The sequence below is a fragment of the Columba livia genome, chromosome 1, assembly GCF_036013475.1.
Source record: "Columba livia isolate bColLiv1 breed racing homer chromosome 1, bColLiv1.pat.W.v2, whole genome shotgun sequence".
Lineage (NCBI taxonomy): Eukaryota > Metazoa > Chordata > Aves > Columbiformes > Columbidae > Columba > Columba livia.
Window position 1 is genome coordinate 87,302,590 of NC_088602.1, and position 21,814 is coordinate 87,324,403.

The following is a 21,814-nucleotide window of genomic DNA, read 5'->3' on the forward strand; positions in this document are numbered from 1 at the left end:
TTGCATTTGATGTGGAACCTTAATTTAGAGATAAGCAGTGCATATACAAATATACAGTACTACTAGAAACAAATAAAGGTGTCTAGTCTATTCTGTCCTAGAAATTTGTGTGGGACCTTGCAGGGTTTTTTCTCATGTCAGTATTATGGAATTACTACACAATAGGCAAGAATTTATTAAGGTGAAGACTGCCTTCAAAACAATTCAATTTCATAAACACAATCAATCCTTCTCCCCCAGTAAGGGTACTAAAGCTTTGTGCCTGGACTACTACATCCACCTCTAGATTGCTCAGTACAGGAAAGACATGGACATGTAGGAGAAATTCCAGAGGATGGCCACAAAAATGATCAGGGGGATGGAACACCTTTTCTGTGAGAAAAGGCTGAGAGAGTTAGGGTTTTTCAGCCTGTAGAAGGCTCTGGGCAGACCTTATTGCAGCCTTTCAATACTTAAAGGGGGCTTACAATAAAGATGGGGACAGACTTTTTAGTAGAGCCTGTAGCGACTGGATGAGGGGTAATGGTTTTAAACTATAAGAGGGTAGATTTAGATTGGACATAAGAAATAAATTTGTTAGAATGAGGATGGTGAAATACTGGAACAGGTTGTCCGGAGAGGTGGTAGATGCCCCATCTCTGGAGACATTCAAAGTCAGACTGGACAGGGCTCTGAGGAACCTGATATAGTTGAAGATGCCCCTGCTCATTGCAGGAAGGTTGGGCTAGGTGACCTTTGAAGGTCCTTTGCAGCCCAAACTAGTCTATGATTCTGTTTGAATTCTTCTTGAGAACAGAAGTAACCCCTCTGAATGATTTCACAAAACCAGAAGTTAATGGTAGCCTGAAACTCTTCAATCAAAGCGACCATTGAGAAGGTTAGAATACTTGCATGCATTTCCCAATTTCTTACAAATCTTTGCTCTAAAGAGAGGCTTGGTTTTCTGCATTTCTGGTTTGTATTTTATCAGAACTACTGATAATTTTGAGTATGAAACTGAATGTAGATCCTGTGGATGGGTGAGGTCTTTTGTAATCAGTTTAATCTTGGACTTTTTAAACTGTTTTATTTAACATACTCTTGTACTGAGGCTAATTGGTTTGACGATATAAAGTACAGTAAAATCCAAAGCACTGGTGTGGAGGAAAGGTTTTTTCCATTGAAGCACGTTTCTCTGTTTTCCTGAGTATTAATATACTTCACTGTCTCTCATCAGAACTTATCAATGAGATAAGGGCTAAGGAGAATCTCCATCCTTTATTGAATGTAGTGCGAAACACAGTGAGAAAGGATGAGGAAAAGGCTGAGGTACTTAATATTTTTTTTGCATCAGTTTTTAATAAAGACCAGATTTTCTCAGAGTAACTGGCCTGCTCAGCTGGAAGACAGGGAGCAGAATGAAGCCACCATAACCAAAGGGGAAAAGGTTGGTGACCTGCTCTACCACTTCGACACAAACAAGTCTATGGGGCTAGGTGGGATCCACTCAGTGGTACTGAGGGAGCTGGCAGAAGTGCTCACCAACCCACTTTCATCATTTATGAGCAGTCCTGGCTAACCAGGGAGGTCCCAGTTAACTGGAAGTTGGCAAATGTGATGCCCATCTACAAGAAGGGCTGGAAGAAGGATCCTGGGAACTACAGGTCTGTCCGTCTGACCTCAGCACCAGGGAAGCCTGTGGAGCAGATCATTTTGAGTGCCCTTATGCAGCATTTGCAGGACGACAAGGCTATCAGGCCCAGTCAGCATGGGTTTATGAAAGTCAGGTCCTGCTTGTCCAACCTGATCTGTTATAACAAGGTGACCTGCATAGTGGATAAGGGAAAGGCTAGGGATGTCATTTACCTGGACACCATTTCCCACAGGCTACAGATGTTGTGTACTTAGACTTCAGTAAAGACTTTAACAGCATAACCCACAGCATTTTCCTGGAGAAACTGGCATCTCATGGCTTGGACAGGTGTACTTTTCGCTGAGTAAAGAACTGACTTGCTGGCCAGGCCCAAAGACTTGTGGTGTATGGAGTCAAGTCCAGTTGGCAGCTGGTCACAAGAGCTGTTCCTCAGGGCTCACTATTGGGGCCAGTTCTGTCTAATCGCTTTATCAGTGATCTGGAGGAGGGGATCAAGTGCACTCTCAGTAAGTTTGCAGATGACACCAAGTTTGGTGGGAGTGTTAACCTGCTTGAGGGTAGGAAGGCATACAGAGGGATGTGGAGATGCTGCAGTATTTATCTTTAGATTCAAGGGTTTTTCATCCTCCGGTAGCTGCAGGAATCAGAATTAAGTGTACTCATGCAGAGCTAGTAATATTATTTGTTGCTGTGTCAGCTAACATGACAAAGGTATCATAATATTTTAACTTTGAACATTTATTTTTTCAGATGTATACATTAAAGTAAGGAAGGAGGGAATACTAGTACAGTTGGGGCTTGTTGGGTGCCAGTAAGCTATTGAGAACACTCGTGGAAGTATAGGTAAAGTTATGGTTAAAATCAAGCCAGCAATTTGGCAAGACTATTTTATCTTTTTTACTGTTTTGCTAGTTAGCTAGAAATTTAAGAAAAGTGTGAAGCACTGAATTGTACTATTATGTCTTCATCAATTTATTCATTTGAGCCACAAGAAACTGACTGAACTTACACTGAAGGCTAAGATCAAACTATTTAAAATTATTTTCAGGAGAGAAGTGGGGCAAAAGGCAGGGAAGCTTGCATTTCTATAATACCAATATCACAGGTTTATCTTGTAGTTAATGCAGTTAATGTGTGCAGACGTATATTTGTTTGTATGTAAGTGGCCTTCCAACATCCCATCTAGCAGTATATACACTTATGTGCCCTTTCACTTTTTGGTGTAGTTTCTTAAGGCTCCTTTTCACACGTTCTTTTAATTGAGTATAAAGTGATTTTCAGGTTGACACATTTCAGGATTTCTCATGATATAGCAGAATGTATGTTTCTGTGTAGAAAGGAGCAGAGGAACTGAACTGGATGAAAATTACAGGGGGTCATGTAAAAAAACCCCAATATTTCTAATCCTTTTTTAAATGTTTTTCTTTAACAACAGAATATTGTGCTTTAAATTCTATTGACAAATTAACTACAGAATACCAAAAGAATACTCTTTGACACTTGGAGAAACATAACATGGGAAGAAAAAAAAGAAAATATTTTGGAAAATAATCTGAGGAGAAGGTGTGATCTGAAGAGACAAGAGAAATAGTGGAGATGTTGACTGGAGAAACTGGAAACAGGATGCAAAAGCTCTTACTCTGTTTATTTTTTTAAACTCTTCTGTCATAATTTCATCTTTAAGTTCATTTTCAGTATTATTATTTTTTTTTTTTTTTTTGTCCAGGTTGCTAAAACAAATATGCTACTGTAGGCTCCTGAGTGAGAGTTGAACACTCATAAGACTGACCATTCACTGGGCTGCAAGTAGAGTCAGCCATCAAGGCAGCCACAGAGGAGGTAGTATCTTCCAAGTGAGATTTGTACATCTCTGGTGCCTCAGTATTTCACTGACACTTGTACTAATGCTCTAGGAAGATGAAATGTAGAAACTTTGTAGTAGTGATATCCAGCCTTAGGGTGTGATGGCCTTGAGGCCTCCCTATTCTTTGCAAAACAAGGGCCTCGTTAAGGGTATGTTATTCCTTAAACAGCTGGGGTTTTTTGCAACTTCTGACAGGAACAGATAAGTGCTGTAGAGACAGAACTTTGACCTGTTCCTGAAGGTCTTTGCAAAATAAAGGCATAATTTCTTGAGATAAAAGCATTAGCAGTGTTTCTTCCCTGAGGCCTACCAAGGCGTCAGTCCTGATTCCTGATTAATTGGGCTGGAACCAAGGCAGGGTCATTCAGTGATCACTGAGAAATAACAAATCATCAGTTGTCCCTAGAGGACAAAACAATTCACTTCTAGGCACTTTTAAAACCACTGACCTATTTTCCAAGACCACCTACCTATTTCTGGAAAAATCTCCTTAATTAGCATGAAGAGCGAGCAGTGGGAGGAGATGACCTACCCCTCTCCTATCTCTCATGCAAATGGGCTGAAGTATAACATCTCCTCACTCAGGACAACAGGTGTGTGCAGCATTAGTGAAGCTTCATTGCACCCACCACCAAGAGAGAGACAGAGATCGTCACTAGATCAATGGAGTGGTGAAATCTTACTTTTCTTCCAATATCTTAATCTATCTTTCTTTTCTCTTTTTCTCACCTTCTAACTTTATTCTGGGCACTTAAGGGTAATATCATTTTGATTTTTGTTGCTTATGTCTTGTTAAGTTTTATGATATACTTATAAACTTTTGCTAACCCACTATTTGCTGTAATTTCACTGAGTTTTAAGTAAATTAGTGATTTAACTGAACCTCTCGAGTAATTGTCATTACGCTTGGTTACTGCACAGAGTATTAACTTTGCCCTCACCCCACTGAGTGGGTCAGGACATAAGGCATCTTATAATTTGTGCAAAGTTGAAATAACTAGTCAACTTTTCGGAATTATATCAGCAGGTCTCCTTAAATATGTATGTGCTCCTCTCTCCTTGTCTCTTACTCATGAGTAGATTCCTTGGAAAAGAGCAGGTTCTCATTCACAACTTGTGGATGGTATGTGTCAGCTCACGTGGAGATCTGATGTCTATGTGTTCCATACAGAAGGCAGGCTATCAAAGTCCTGACCTTTAGTTGTTATTTTTCACCTGCAGTTGTAGAAAAGTAAGTTATTGGCAATAACCAAAACATTCCTCTGTTTCATCTTCTTTCAGATGCTGTTCTGTTCCTTTACTTATCTCCAGGAATGCAGCTCCCCTTATCTTCTAGTTTGAACCACTCTGAATACATTTTTTCTTAATGAGGAAGAAAGTTCAAAAGTTCACAGCTTGCAGAAGTTATGCTAAACAAACTTGACTTATGCTAAGTGAATTCTATATAAGCAGTTTCTAAACAAGTTCAATAACAAGAAGTATACACAATAATTTAATAAGCTAAGGCAGTCTGTTCCCTAACAGTAACAGAGCTGCCATGTGGCCCACATTCCGTGATTTCTTCCTTCATCACCTCATGGGTCCATAATATTGTACAGCTAAGAAATGGCATTGTTCAAGGGAGAGGAAAGATGAGGAGAAACAAAGGACAGTGCTTCTGAGATTTTGTTGTTATGCCCAAGAAGTTTTCTTCATTATTTTATTTCTCTTGGAGGTAGAGAAGGACTGCTCTCCATTTTCATTTGCTTAATTATTCATATATTTTATAAAAAAGGAATTGAGACCAAGTAAAATTGAGTTGTGCAGGGTGCTGGGAATTTCAGCCACAATCTCCTGCCCTTCCTTTGTATCTACATGAGCTTGAGTAAGACAAGGAAGGTTTTCTGTTACGTTAGTGCTAATTTACACTACTATAATAAAAGGAAATGCTTAGAAATTAATCCACATTTGCAGGTTGTGTGATTACCCAAATCCTGTGACAAAATAGACATGAATTGCAAAGTGGTTGTCAGACTGAATGATTAGGTCTTGTATCATTTATCTGTGGAAGGTAAAATCATCTAACAAAGATTTTTATTTTTTCAAGGAGAAAAGCTATTGCTGATGGCAAGTAATTTTTATAGGGATTTTCTTACAAGCAGGATTTTACTGTTGAGGAAGCATTTCTGTTATTGTATGCACTGCTGCCATTTTTTATACCTACTCTTCTCCAAGTATGGCTTCAGTTGATTCTATGCCTCTAAAAAATGTTAATGTCATCTTTCATGGTATGATTAAGACTGTTTTCAGTGTGTTGTGTACATGCTTGGAAAATATGATAAGAAATACACAAACAACATGGAGGACATAGTGGAAAGGGAAACAAAGTGCATAAATTATTGAAAAGACCTTATGAAACAGCTTCTAAAGAAAATAAGAAAATGAATGTGTGCCCAACTTGGAAGTAATAACACTAGAAACTTTAGTGCTTGTAGGCATAAATGCCACAAGAACAGGTTCTAGTAATTCCTTCCTTCAATGTGATGCGATATGTGGAAACAGAGAATGAGACTCTCCTGACAATACATTTCTGATAGAATTAAACAAAATAAAACAAGCCCCCAGCTCTCTCTCATGTGTTTAGCAGAGTCTGAAAAGTCAGTTTGGAGAAGTGGGCTGTGGGCAGCAGGGCAGAATGAACATCTATGAAGTAATAAATTGTTAAGGTACAGCCCTAAGTATCAGTCATGTTTCTGTGAATGTAGAGCTTTACTAGGAAGCTATGTATCTTCAAAAACACCACCCTTGAAATACATAGTAAACATCTTGAAATAAACATTTTGAAATTAGGAAGTAAAATGTGGGTACCACAAACAAGCTGTGTTTAATCTATTGAACTGAAGGACTTGAAGTTTAATATTTCCGAATCACATCTTTTTGTGAGAGGGTGTGATCCTGGAAACACTCAAGCATGTGAGTTACCTTATGATAAAACAGTTTCAGATTTGAAGTCCTGGATTGTATGTTCTGTCCTGTGTTACGTGGTCCCTAGGGAAAGATTTTTCTTATACATTCAAAGACTGATTGACTTTTAGCAGACCTACACTGTAATCTGTACTCTTGGAGTTGAGGTATGGTAATTATGTGTGAAAACAACAAATAAGAAAAACTGAGTGCATTCCAAATCTGAACACTTCTCAAAAGTCTTGATAATGACAGCAAAAGTAAGTGCTTCTGAAACTAATAGCTTGTAACTTCGCAAGTGTAGTTCTCATTTATGTGGTTGCTTTATGTAAGATCTTAGTCTGTTTTCATATTTTGTGTTCTGTTAAGCACCCCACAGCTGTGAGCCTTGGGCTTTCAGCAAGAGCTATGATAAAATTTTGAAATTTCATGTCATAAGGAGATACATACATGATATTGTCTTTGTCCGTATTTTTAGGCAGAAGTGCATGGTTGGGGAAAGATTTGTGATCACTTCTAATAAGTCTTCTGCTCATGGAGCACATACTGCAGAAGGAGCTTTTACCAGCACTTACGCACTAATCCCCCTCAAGCTCTCAGTAGTATTATTTATCACTGTTTACTGATGGTCACTGCATTTCAGTATTCTCAAAGTAAGCTTCGCATTTAGACATGAGCTAGACTGAATAAGAAATCTGCAGAAACAAGCATTCTTTTTAGCATCACTAACAAAAGTGTATGAGAAATTGTGCTAATTTTCCAGTAAGTAGATAGCTATTATCTTTATTTTACTGAAGAGCTTCCTGTAATTGAGTTAACTCTGTAACAAACTGACTTACAGTGCCAGGATCTACTGTGGTAAAAACAAAAATAAAAATCAGGAAATTACTAATAATGTAGTTGACAATTTCTTTTTATGAACTATCCTCTGGCAGATCGTGGATTCCATAAAGCTATTTGTTACTAAAATCTGAGTTTTTTGTTGTCTAATTTATATCTGTACTTGTTCAGTCTGCATTAGTCTGGGTGTGTGTTCACTGTGGTCATTGACATGTCCATGATTGAATTTTAGTCACTACGATCATCACCAAAAAGTACAAACAAGCATTTGTACTCTGAAGTGGTACATAGCACAGCTAACAGGCCACTGTTTTTCCTTGGGATCTTAATTAGCTTGCTCACAACTGCCTCAGTTTCTGTTTACTGTGCCACTTTGACATATGCCACTTTTGAAATATGAAACTGGTTTTTGGCTGAGAAAGTGTTGATTTTTCTTCACACTAGTTTGTATCTGGAGCATTATGTCCAGTTCTGGGCCCCTCACTTCAAAAAGGACAGCGAATTGCTGGAGACAGTCCAGTGCAGGGCAACAATGATGTTTAAAGGAGTGGACTGAAGAAGCAAATGAATCCCTCTTTTGACATTGCTTGCATGTGCAGCTTTTGCTTTACCTAATCAACTGCCTTTATTTCAACCCACGAGTTTTTGGACTCATCCTTCTGAGTCTCTTCCCCTTCCTGCTGAGAAGGGGAGTGAGTGGCTGTCTGCTATTCAGTTGTCTACAAGGATTAAACCACAACATTGGTGATTTCTTTTTATTTTAGAATATATGCAGAACTTGAAAATATTTTCTGGAGCTTGCATGTATTCCAAGGTATTGAGCACTTAGCTTTGCATTAAGCTGAGTTACCTGACAGATGGCCAACTTGTGCAATGGCACAGTTATTTAAAATTTTCCTGTTCCTCACTTCAATATTGCCTTTTTGTCAGAGGAGTTACAACTGCCACTGTTCAACCAGTAGAGCCACATCTCTGTCTACTCTCTAATTTCCTTCAGGCAGGTTAGGTTAAATGGCTTAAACCAGTCATTTGAGGTAAATCAAAGTATTAAACCAAAGTATTTATCAGAAGTAGGATAGAGAATTTTCACTTGATTTCCTCTGTCATCAACGGAAGCACGTAGGTGGTGAGTGTGGTGGAGGAAGAAAGCATTTAATATCTGCTACTGTGGTAAGAAGAATTGCACTGTAGTTTTATGGCTCTTACCTAGATTTCTTGTAAGCAATATGCAGCTTTTCATGCTTGCAGTCTTTGAACTCCTTCCGTGTAAAATCAATGATAGCAGTTGACAATACCTTTATTCTTTATTCCAACAAATGAGGTGGTGTCATTCCATTAAGGTACAGATGAATCTACTAATCTCTCAGTCTTGTCTTAGTCTATATAGCTTTGGTCTGTGTTCGTGACAGGATGTTAGTGGTTAAAGAAGTGACCTAGCAGGTTACTTTAAACTTGCTTGGTGTGGTAGGTTTTTTTGTGTTTTGCTTTGGTTTTGGTCTGGGGGGAGGAATTTCTACAAACATTATTATTTTATACTGGATGGCTGTATTCAAAATAGATTTTTATCTAACTTTTTATGATAAAAGTAGTTATCCTACAAATCACAAACATGCATGTCTTTCTGCATATGGGTGCTAATAATAAAGTTAATGCGAAGCTATCACAGTCACAGCCAGCTTTATCTTTCTATTAAGATACACATCCTGTTTTATCGAAAGTTTTGCCTATATTAGAAAATGTGGTTGTTATGGGGATTGTTAATATCAGTTTTTTGTTGCAGCAGATAATTGAACAGAAAAAAAAGCTTAAACATCCTCAATTGTGATTATATATGTAAACTAGCAACTTTCTCCAGAGAGAGTCTCTCCCTAACCCCACCTACCCAACTTGGTCTGAAATGCTTCCTATACTGTCTCTTCTGTACTGTGCTCTTCTGGGCGTCTACATAGGAAAGTTAGGAGGAAATGAGTACGCACGTGAAGAAAACACAACAATGCAGATACCTTAACCATATTTTGGCTGTACCTTCATGACATGTTTCAGGTGCAGTAATGGAAAACTTTGAATAATTCAAGAAGCTGTTAGTAATCTGTTTCATTAACTTAAAATATTACTTATTACACTTACTGGAAGTTTTCTGTTATAACCCTTTAAGAGGTAGCTGTCAAAAGTTAAGGCACCAAGATTCAGGAAAACTGTGGTCCTTTTATCTAGTCCAGAGGACTAGATGGGCAGTTCACAGGAAACCTGTTTGTCTCTACAGTTTCTCTCAATCTCAGTGAATTGCATGACTACGAAAATTGTATCTGGAATTCGTGTGACTAATTTTGGTGCTTCAGTTAATCTCAAATTTTATTGAACATAAAGACTCTAAGACTCATCAAAGCAGGTTTCAGGCATCAAGTGCCCCCATGAAGGTCACTGTGGTTCTGATAATGGCATTTTTATGGAGAGGGTTCTTTGGATATACAGAAAGTGTTTTCCACCTGATCTGTAGTTCCTTTGACGCAAAGTCACTTTTGCCATTAGTAAACATCTTCCTGAGCTACTGTGGGCTCTTTGGGCTGACTTAGTATGCATTCATCAGCCAGACAAGGTTTATTTGTTATAAATCATCCTTATGTTTCTTCAAAAAAAATCATAATAAAGTGAAAAATGTATTAAGAAACTAATTCTCTTACCTCTTATTGCATATATTGCTTTTGCTTCATTTATAAGTTTTCTTAGCGCTGGAGGAGAGGGGAAAACACCTATAGTTATAAGCAATTCCACTGTAGTGATCCTGTCTCAAAAATTTTAATTTACCTTGTTTTTTTCTCAGTTAGTTTCACTTACTGCTTTCTGAAAACAAATCATGATGCCTTATTCCATTTATGAGGGGAAAATAATCCTGCATCCTGTTCTCTGAGCAGTATAGTAAAGGACCTCTCCCATGTTTTTTGTCAGTGTCAGAAATGCTGATGTTCTTCTTGCTGGCATGACTTACCCTTTCCATAGACATGTTTGGGTCTTCTGTATTGTTTGCTGCCCATCAGTTACGTTTATCTTATGTTTGATCCTATCAAACTACACTACAGTACTTTGTGCAGCACAGATCATGTTTTGGAAGAAAGTATGGGGGTAGTAGAAGATGAAATTAACTTTATTCTTTGTTTCTGCAAGACATTTGGAATTTTAGATTGTGTTGAAGCTTTAGGTGCCTCCAAAAGAAACAGACAAAAAAAAAAAAAGTTATTTAGAAATTGAAGAAAATGGGTGAAAACGTAAGAAAAAATAACACAGAGCCCCTCTAATTTTAATCATATGCAACAATTTATGCTTCAGGGTATAATAGTCATGTAGCACCTTAATTTGTAACAACAGTGAAAAGTAATGCAAAAAACATACTGTCCTGTATTTCTCAGGGGTTAATGTGGATATAAACATTTCCTGCAGAAAGCAGATAATTTAAAAATATTGACAAGTAGAGGTAACATTATGTAAAGCTGAAGTGCAGTGGAATGAGGAATTATGTTGCTACACAAAAGCTGTATTTACTGTTTAAACTGTTAGTCCTTTAACATGTCACTGAAAGGTCAGTTTTCAAGAGCAATAGCAAAACTATTGTAATGAAGGCTAGGAAATAAATTGTGAACAATGTACTGCGAGTGCATTCCAGCTTTTCCTTGTTCCTAAAGTGGTAATAAACTAGCAGCTACATTTGTTAGGTTTTTTTTGTTTGCTTGTTTGTTTATAAGAATAAATAGGAGCTCAGAATTTTCTAAATGTGTAATTTTCTTAAAAATCACTGGTGAGTTTCAGAGTTCCTACATGTCATTATATGCTTTTAGTCAACATCTTCCTCTATTTTTTTAAATTTGATTCCATTGGAAAAATACAGTAGTAATGTGTCTTTGCTTCTTTTACCAATAGCGGACAGCATGAGTAACATGTGCTAAGTGGATGCCCGTGCATGCCAGTGCCAGAACTGAGGAATTTGGTCTTGGACAGGTGCTCAGCTTAAAGCTGCGTCCTTCTGCTTAGGATTTCTGTTGACATGATAAGTTATATAAAGCCAACCCTATATGAATATTTCTGATCTACTCACATGAAGACCTATTGATTTTTCTTCTATTCATTAAGGTCAGTTATTTTAGAGACTATTAAATGAGTTTGCACTTTTTCCACCAGATTTGTGTGTGCTCTTCAGTGACCAAACAGTACATACAGCTTTATGACTGTAGCTGATCTAGAGTGTCTGGCTTGTCAGCTTTAAGTAATTTGTATTAATGTTTCCAGAGATGTGGTAGGGACACCTCTGCATTAAACTTGGAAAATACATTCCCTTTACTTATTGCCTAAGTGCACTAGTGGGCTCTGGGGGTGCTTTTCCCCTCAACCTTCCTTAGAATTTGGCTGCTGGTTCTCAAGGTCAGCTCTGGTGCACTGCAGCTGTGTGACACTGGATGTGAAATATTTGTCAATGTGTGCGAACACCTGATAGAGTGAGGAGTAATGCAACAAAACCAGGCTCTTGTCAGTGGTTCTGTGTGGCACGACAGGAGAAGAGGCAATGGAATTAAATAAGAACCCCCCTTTTTTTACTGTGATGGTGATTGAATAGCTGAACAAGCTGTCCTAAGGGGTATTTTCACCCTTGGAGATGTTCACATTCTGACTGGCTGTTGTCCTGGGCAGCCTGCCTTGTGTGCCTCTTCTCTGAGCAGGGGATTGGACTAAGTGATCTCCAGTTTTTAAATGTTCTGTGGTCTTTGGTCTATGGGCACCAGGAAGTTGTCTGATCAACAGTCAATGTATAACAAAAACACATTTCCTGGTTTGAGCTGGGATAATTTTCCTCCTATTAGCTGGTATAGTACTATGTTTTGGACTTAGTATGAGAAGAATGTTGGTAATACACTGGTGTTTTCCTTGTTGCCCAGCAATGTTCATACCAAGTCAGGGATTTTTCAGCAAGAAGGCTACAGGTGCACAAGAAGCTTGGAGCGAGCAAAGCCAGGACAGCTGACCCCAGCTAACCAAAGGGATATCCCACACCATATGACATCATTCTCACTATATAAGCTGAGGGAAGAAGGAGGAATAAGGGGACCTTCGGAGTGATGGCATTTATCTTCCCAAATAACCACTATGTGTGATGGAGCCCTGCTTTCCTGGAGATGGCTGAACACCTGCCTGCCCATGGGAAGTAGTGAATGAATCCCTTGTTTTGCTTTCCTTGTGTATGCATCTTTTGTTTTACTTACTAAACTGTCTCTACCTCAACCCATGAGTTTTCTTAATTTTATTCTACTGATTTTCTCCCCCATCTCACCAGGAGGTTGTGAGTGAGTGGCTGTGTGATACTTACTTGCCAGCTGGGGTTAAACCATGACACCATGGCATAAGAAATATGTTCAGTCAAAGCAGGTGACAAATAGAAAGTGTTTTTACCCTGTTAGCTTCCATATGAGCAAGAAAGGAGGTGGCACCTGAAAAAATAAGATACACAAAAAACAGTTGCGAAGTTTGAATTTGTTTGTTTAGTAGTAGTGGCAGGGGCCACTTCTGGCAGCATGAAGAGACATAAAATATGCAGCAGATGCTATGACAGGCTTTTTTTTTTTTTTTTTAATTTATTGATATCAAAAGATTATTCCATAGTACATTACTATGACTGTAATTTTGTAAATGTTGAATTTATTTGCTTTCTATAGGTTCTCTGGTGTTTTGTATTATTCCAGAAACTGCTTAAAAAGAGAAACAAAAATGACTCAGAACAAATTTCACTGATGCTGCGCTTACAATACAAAGAATTTAGCTATTACACAGTGCTCTGCCAGTAAGGCATTGAAATACCTTTTGAAATGAACACCGATGTTTTTTCAAGTCAGTCTGGGAAGCAGAGCATAATCCATATGCTCTTCAGTTCAGTTGCTGAGACATTTAGAGACTGGTGATATCCACTAAACAGGTGTGGGGTTTTTTTTCTTTTTCAGATCTATTTTTTGTTGTTGTTCTTTTTTCATACTTTTTCTTTCTTGACATATGTATAGATTTTTTTAATAAACTTTTTTTCTCCCCCCACCCCCTCAGAGAATTGTGGTGTAGATCTAGAACTGGAAGTGACATTTGTAGTATGTGATTTTGACTTTATAAAGTCCTTCACTTGTAAGGATGGAAGTCCATAGGTCTTGAATGTCTTTTGCAATGTAACAGCTTTCGTTATACTGAGAAATTATGTAATATTTTAAGAAGTTGCAAAACTGGGTATTTCTTCATTGAAGTTCTTAGTGCGGAGTCAAAGTGCAGGGCCTTAGTTCCTAGTCTTCTTACTGATTTTATTTTTAAGTGTTTGCTAAATGACACGCATGATAAAAATCTGATTTAACTGGAAGCTAAATAATTATATTAAGTAACCTCAACAGTACACTGCTAATACTGATGAACTGATGGTTAGCCTTGGTGAAGGCTTCATCTGAAAAACAGGAACTCAAGAGATTTGAGAAAACCTTTTTTCAAAGTTTTAAAACATATACATTTTAGTTGCATTTAAATTAACATCAGAAAACAGAAAAGCAGAATAATCTTCTAAAGAACGTGGCTTAATCATAATACATAATAATGTTATAAGCTTAACACTTTATATCATTACTCAAATGATGAATTAATATCAGTTAAATAGTTGAATGCCTTTGTTTCAGTTGTAGAAAAAAATAGTTTTTACACAGCAGAAATGCTTTTTAAGTTTTGAGATCTGTCGCATTTTTTGGCTGAAATTGTTTCAGAGGAATCAGATTTCAGATTATTGTCTCAGTAACTTCTTGGTGTTTCTCCACAAACACTCTTAGGGCCATGTGAGCTGACTGTGGGAAGCATGACAGTCTGGAGGTAAGCAGATACATCCAGTGTTGTTGCTCCAGAGATAAAAAGTCTTCCGTTTGTGAATTTGTTGTTTCGGACTAATAGGCATCAGGAATCTTGGTACGGCAGTAAATGTTTCTGTTAAAATTTCTTTAGCAACATTAGTGTATCAGCTCTCCCATCTAGCTCACTTTCTTGTTTATGGTGCAGTGCAATCAAGTTTAACTTAACACAATGTGATCTTTTTTCCCTAAAGAGACCTTCTGCCTATGCTACACTCTTGGTATAAACATTCTGAACATACAAATTTTCTGAAATAGCTCTCCCTACGAATCTGAAATGACAGAAATAAGTCTGAAAGCTGCATCTTGGACCTGACAGAAGAAAAATGACTTAAATTCTGCTTGAGGAGTAACTTTTCTATCTGTGAAATGATGCAAGTCTGCTGACATAAAAGAAAATATATCCTGCACCATATGTTAATCTCCTTTAAGGAATTAAACATAGTTTAAAACTGTAAAATACCCAACAAAATCACTACATGTAGGCATATAGTATATTTTATTTGGATTCTAAGCTTCATAAATTTATTGTTCAGCACTTTTCAGGAAGATTTCCCTTAAGTTGAAAAAGAGGAAAAATCATGAGTGTAAGCATTCACTTTTCGAAAATGTGTAAATTATAATGAATTTTGAAAATAAAGTCCTCCTTAATAAAAAAGGTTTCTGCTTTTTAAAACCATCTACCAGTCCAAACAATTGAGCTGCAGAAAATCAAACCAAACAAAACCTTCCCAAAACCAGCTACCAAAACTCAAAACACAACAACAAACACACAAAAAACCTCACAAAATAACCCCACAAACACCTGCATTGGGAAAAGTAGGGTTTGTGAGAATCTCTCTGTCGATGCTATAGATTTGAGGCCTCATGTAATTTAAGTGTAAATCATTACCTGAAGACTGCTTAACCTTCATGTTATTCCAATAACTAATGGTTTCCAAGAGATTACTGGGGATGAATGTATCTCTAGAGTTTGTTTTCTGACTTGCATCCTACACCTGAGCACCAAATACAGAAACCTTAGTGTATATCCTAAAATACGTGTCACAAGTATATGTTTGGCAAGGATTAGAAGGTTTAGAAAATCTCGTCAGGAATCAAAATGTTCTTCAGTGAAACTTCATGATTTATAAAAGTTTAGCAGTATAAAAGCTAGTCATGGTGCCAAAGTTTAAAGTAAGGCAGCAATAAACCATGGCAGACGCTCCCTGTTACCCCCTCACTTCCTGCTACCCCCTTCCTTTAGATAGGAAAGATGATTGAAAAGATAAGGAGGAAAGAAGAAAGACTTTGAGTTGGCAGGTTTTAAAGGCTTTTACTAATGCTATTAACAAATAGCAGATATATACAAAATATACAAAAACTGACCTTGAATGCTCAGTGTGGAGTTGGCGTCACTCCAGCAGCAGAGCTGGGTGTGCGGAGCTGGCGGCTCCAGCAGCTGCAGTTCAGGCCGCTGGAAGTCATGGGCGGGACTTCACAGCAAACCAGACACTGGTTGCAGGGATGCAGGGCCTGAGGCCTGCAGATCACAGGCAGGCGGACAGAGTCCTCCCTAGATGCCGGCCATGGTCAAAGAGAGAGTGACCCTCGTGATCACCCTGTTATACAGGGGGTATGATGATTATGGGATGGAATACTCATTTAGTCAATTTAAGTCACCTGTTCCATCCACCCCTCCCTAAACACACCTCTCTCACGACGGAACATGGGAAAACTTATCAGTCTTTCTTGGCTACCCTAGTAATAAATCTAAACATGAGCTTCTTCAGCATTCCGTTGGTCTTCTTATCAGCACTGAGAACAGCATCCAAGGAAAAATATGCAGGCTAAAACTCAGAAAAGTACAGCCACCTAGAAGAACTGAGCTGAAAGAAAAATCACTATAAGAGAACTGGTCTAGTTTTTATCAAAACCAGGACACATGGTAGTGTCATATGATTTGTATATATTATATATACGGACTGAACTTACTCTTCATATATATTCTGCCTTAAATAATCAATGCAAGAAGAAAACTTCCATATGTTTTGTTCCCATTTTTTCTAAAGTAATTTTCACTTAAAATTGGGGCTACAGGTTTCACCTTGTAATTGTGGGCTCCATATTTAAAACCTGGGAAAAAGCTTGAGGCATTCTATCTTGAAAATGGTAGTAAAAGTGTCACCTGTTTAATGAATAGACCATTCTTAGGTTGTTGTCTTAAAAAAATTCTTGATGTGGATACAGGGTGCATTGATGTAGACAGAGTATGCAACAGCAGAACACATTCTTAAGGTTCAGGGCAGAGAAAGTATGCCAAGAAAATGGTTAAAAATCCTTATTAGAGTTATTGACATAGATTTATTTGGATTAGAAAAATCTAGGTAAATAATAGTTTGGTTTTGGTTGCAAAAGGCACTACTTTGGCATGTAATCCTAAAAAGAACCTAACCTGTGTTTCTGATGAGGCTTCATGTATTAGAGGAAAAGAATATGACCATACAAAGGCAAGTGTTTTCTTGTGAGAACAAGTGCAGAGTAAGTTTCATTGGAAATAAGATGCTTAATTTTCTTCCTAAGAAGCTTGATTTCTGAGAATCTAGACATCTTTCACTACCTGTAGCAGTGAGGTCTGATGGATGTGATGCTGTGAATCTGCACAATCTGCTGTAAAGAGCAGTCCACAGACTATGCGTGTAGTCTAAGACTATGCCCAAACTGTAGGATGGCTTTTAAGCATGTGGTGTAGCCAGTACAGAAAAAAAACCAAGAACATGTCTGTTATCTTTCTCAATACAATATTTGCATGTTGAGGAATGGGTTTTATACTTTCTAAGTAAAAAGAATTAGAGTTGGAATAGTAAAACATATCACACAACTTTTTATTAATGTACAAACAAATGTTTGAATCTTCATAGGGCAGAAAGATTATTTTAGCTTTTGGTTGTTTTTTGTTTGTTTGTTTGTTTTGTGGTTTAGTTTTTGCTGCTGTTGTTGTTTTGGTTTGTGGTGTGTTTGTTTGTTTGTTTGTTTGAATGTATGAAGGATACTTAAATCTACATACACATGGCAGTTGCATGTTCCCCTGAGGTGTGGAGCCTTCAATAGGGCAGCCGATGGCTCTTTAGCACCTTTTGTGCTGCATTGTGCCTGTCCCAACCTACACATTGAGGGTGGCACCAAGGTGCTGACAGTCACATCCTCCCCACTGGGGGCTAGGTGACTTCAGTAGGTTGACAGGGTCCTTAACAAAGGAGGTGCCCAGAGAAGCTGAGAAGCTTCTGGACAATGTTGTAATTGACCACAGCCAGATCCGCTCAGGCTATAAAATGGGGTCCCTGCCAAAGACCTCCTTTGAGTGGTCTTCTAGGACTAGTGGGTCTGTGAACTGGAGCCCTCCCCTTAGACTGGGACACTGTCTAAGGAGACTTCCCGGGATTGAGAGCGCCTCACCTCCTCCTGTGGTGAGTGGTTATTTACTGGATATAGCCTTGAATGAGTCCTTGCCTAACCCAGAGAAGTGTGAACCTTCCCCTAACCCAGGCGAGTGATTATTTCTTGTGGGTAACCTGGAGTGAGAGATCTCTGGTTTTGTTTCTTTCGAGTGTATGAGTGCGTGTTGTGGATCCCCATTATTCTTACGTTGTCGTTCCCCAATAACTTCTTCAACTGATATCTGAACCTGTATTTTATGTTGTCAGAGTGCTAAATAATTGTTTCTGGTCGGTTTATTTGCTACGCTTTTCCAGCTAGAATAAAGTCAGTTTTGGAACTTGTTCACCTAAAAATGACTATTGGGGTGCCTCCATGACAATACAATACTGTCTGCTTTCCACTGTCCTCCTGGGAAGGACAGTGTTGATTAGTTCTTTGTTCTCAAATGTTGGATGACACTTTGAGTAACGCATTCTCTAGTGTACAGTGCACCAGTAACAAGTAAATATATTAATAAAGAACATGTATGGGATTGTAAACACTATGTATAATGCTACATGTTACATATATTTAATTTTCTTAAGCTGAAAGTAGAATTATTTTCTGTTTTCACCTGAGACTTTTCTGACTAACTGGTTTGAAACTGTTCATTAAGCTTTCCAAGTATCTGACAAATATTTTAGAGATTAGTCTATATGCAGTACGTGAACGTATGTGTCTCTCTGCAAGTCATGGTTATTTTATTCAGTGAAATTTTCTAGAAAAAATGGTAACAGACTCAAACCTTCATAAAGTTTCTTCCATTTCATTGTATTTTCAATTCTGTTCAGCTTTTTTCCATCAAGTATTGTTCTGTTGCCTTAAATACAACTAATATGACTGCATTATGAAATGTATTTATTCATATCAATGGACAATTTTGCACTGTTTATATATATCTGTCCTCAAAAAAACCCTGTCATGTGCCAGACTCTGACCTGCTTTTTATATAAAAAGCTCATCACTATAAATCCTGTCCCTACTGGCAGTGGACAGTCTATATTTGTCAGATTGTGTCAGCACTACTGTGCTATCAAAAAACTCACCAAAATCCAAAATTTACAGCATGACAGACTTGGTCATGAAGTCCATTTTCAGGCAGAATTCAAAATGACATTTGTCTTTATGTTTTAACAATCTGTGCTTTCTCAAATTGGTTTCTTTTTACCTTCTTAGTTACTGTTATTTAGCTTTTGTATAGTTTGAGTTAATTATATATCATTCTGGAGAAAACAAATCAGTGATCAGAAGCCTACTTAGTGTTGCTTCTGCACAGCCATTAGGTCGACAGGGATAAAAGTAAAAAAATGCAACTTCATGTAAGGGTTAGCATCATGCTACACGACATGGTACTTAATTTTTAATTAAAATTTCTGTTTTCATCAAAAGAATACATGTTTTTTATTTTTACCTCTTTTGAAGAACATGTAGCATCTAATACTTGCATTTCCTTTATATATGAATTAGTATTTGTATATTCAGAACACCTATATAAAAAACTACCTTGTAATATTTCCTCATATTTTAAGCTCACTCTTGGAGAAGACTGCAGGAAATGAGCCTGAGTTCTGGCTCTGGTGTGTATGCCAATGTACTGTTATGTTAAGACAGGTGTAACTTGTGGGTCTCCATTATAGAAGGTTTACAGAGAAAATCTCTTAATCCCAACCACGTTAAAGGTTTACTTACTTTCCAATTATACCAGTATATGGTTGGAATTTATGATTATTAACAACTTCAGTACAAAATCGTAGTTTGCTTTAGATTCTCGTTCACCAACAGCAGTCAAACACAGTTAAAGAGTTTTTTTCAGGTTGACAATATGTTACTCGGAAATACTGAAAAATAAAGCTTTTACCTGAAGCTGCTCCAGAAGGAAGATGTTCTTTCATTATCAGTGTGGCCATCTGCATGATGCAGTCCTTGTATTTACTTGCTGCTGTAAGATTACACATACATTACACTCTTAATGATGACCACATGTAATATATCAGATATATTTTACACGCATAATTATAGTAATTACAAAGTAGATGTGAAAAAAGACCTTGGTATCCTTTGAGACTTCCTACAGAGTGATGCTGAACTTTAAGGCATGTGGAAAAGGGAAACTTGGCAAGGGAAACAGATGTTTTTTTTTTTTTTTCCTAGTGAAATGGTGTGGAATATAATGAAAATCTTTGCAGTGGAAAGAATGCTAGGAAGGTGAGAAAAAACAGAAGGTGGAAACTTACAGATGAGTCCAGATTCAATTAAAATAGTTACTGTTAAATTATCTACTAATAATAACACTTTTTTACTTAAACTAAAAATGGTTACAACTTCATTGATTTGTGATTAAAAATCGACAGAAACTAGGTGGTGGCATGCTGGGTGGCCTGGTTTTAAAGTCAGTGAGACTACCAAGTGTTGTAGTAAATATTTTTTAGAAGTCACCTGGCTTCTCTCATATACTGTAATGGTGGTTTGTTTTTTTTTTTTTTTTTTCTTTTTTTAATGGAAGCTGCTTTGTTCTTACGTTTGAATTTTCTAAAATAGTAAATTCCTTTCAGTGTACTTCAGTGCTAAGAGAACAGGACCACAAATAGGATAACATCCAAGTTTTTAGTTATGAAAGGATGTTTTGAAGTCTGTTTTCCATGTACCTTAAGTAAATACTTATCTTTCACCTAACCAGTTAAAGCATGTGAATAGGTGCACACAGTAACTTCTGAATATAGAGTGTGTTCATGGAGTAAAATGGTAATGAGTTTCTTGTTGTTTATGTTCTTAAATTTTGCTTTTGTGTTTAAATTCATACCAATGAAAACTAAGTAGTTTCTGTACTCAGTTATTGACTTTAAGAACTTTTATGACCATGGGAATATCTTCTGTAATAACTTTTCTAAATTGATGTTTTTCTAATGCTCTTGGCTGGTGAAATAGCTTCCTGGAGTGATTTAGATTATTTTTTTTCTGCTTCAAAGTGTAGGGGTTAATTGAGATTATGTTGTAAGCCTGTACTCATTTCCTTTTATATAAAATCCTCTTTTTTTTTTTATTTAGCTGCATTTCAAATGGTGCACACACAGTTTGATAGTCTGTAATTGCTCAAGGCCAAAGGCTTTCTTATCACATAAACAGGAAGTTGATGGGTCCATGGGTCCAGATGGGATGCATCCGCGGGTGCTGAGGGAGCTGGCTGAAGTAATTGCTGGACCGCTCTCCATCATCTTTGCCAAGTCTTGGGAAACGGGAGAGGTGCCTGAGGATTGGAGGTAAGCAAATGCCACTCCAGTCTTCAAAAAGGGCAAGAAGGAGGACCTGGGTAATTATAGATCGGTCAGCCTCACCTCTGTCCCTGGGAAAGTAATGGAACAGCTTATCCTTGGTGCCATCTCCAGGCATATCAAGGATAAGAGGGTTATTAGGGGCAGTCAGCATGGCTTTACCAAGGGTAAGTCATGCTTGACCAACCTCATAGCCTTTTATGAGAACGTAACGAGGTGGATGGATGATGGCAGAGCAGTGGATGTGGTCTACCTTGACTTCAATAGAGCCTTTGACACAGTCTCTCACAGCATCCTCACAGCTAAGTTGAGGAGGTGTGGTCTAGACAATAGAGTAGTGAGGTGGGTTGCAAACTGGCTTAAGGAGAGAAGCCAGAGAGAGGTAGTCAGTGGTGCGGAGTCTAGTTGGAGGCCAGTATCTAGTGGAGCACCTCAGGGGTCAGTACTGGGGCCAATATTATGCAATATATTCATTAACGATTTGGACGAGGGAATAGAGTGTACTATCAGCAAGTTTGCTGATGACACTAAGCTGGGAGGGGTGGCTGACACGCCGGAAGGCTGTGCTGCCATCCAGCGAGACCTGGACAGGCTGGAGAGTTAGGCGGGGAATAACCTAATGAAATTTAACAAGGGAAAGTGTAGAGTCCTGCATCTGGGCAGGAACAACCCCAGGTTCCAGTATAGATTGGGAAATTACATATTAGAGAGCAGTGTAGGGGAAAGGGACCTGGGGGTCCTGGTGGACAACAGGATGACCATGAGCCAGCACTGTGCCCTTGTGGCCAGGAAGGCCAATGGCATCCTGGGGTGTATTACAAGGGGGGTGGTTAGTAGATCAAGAGAGGTCCTCCTTCCCCTCTACTCCACCCTGGTGAGACCACATCTGGAATATTGTGTCCAG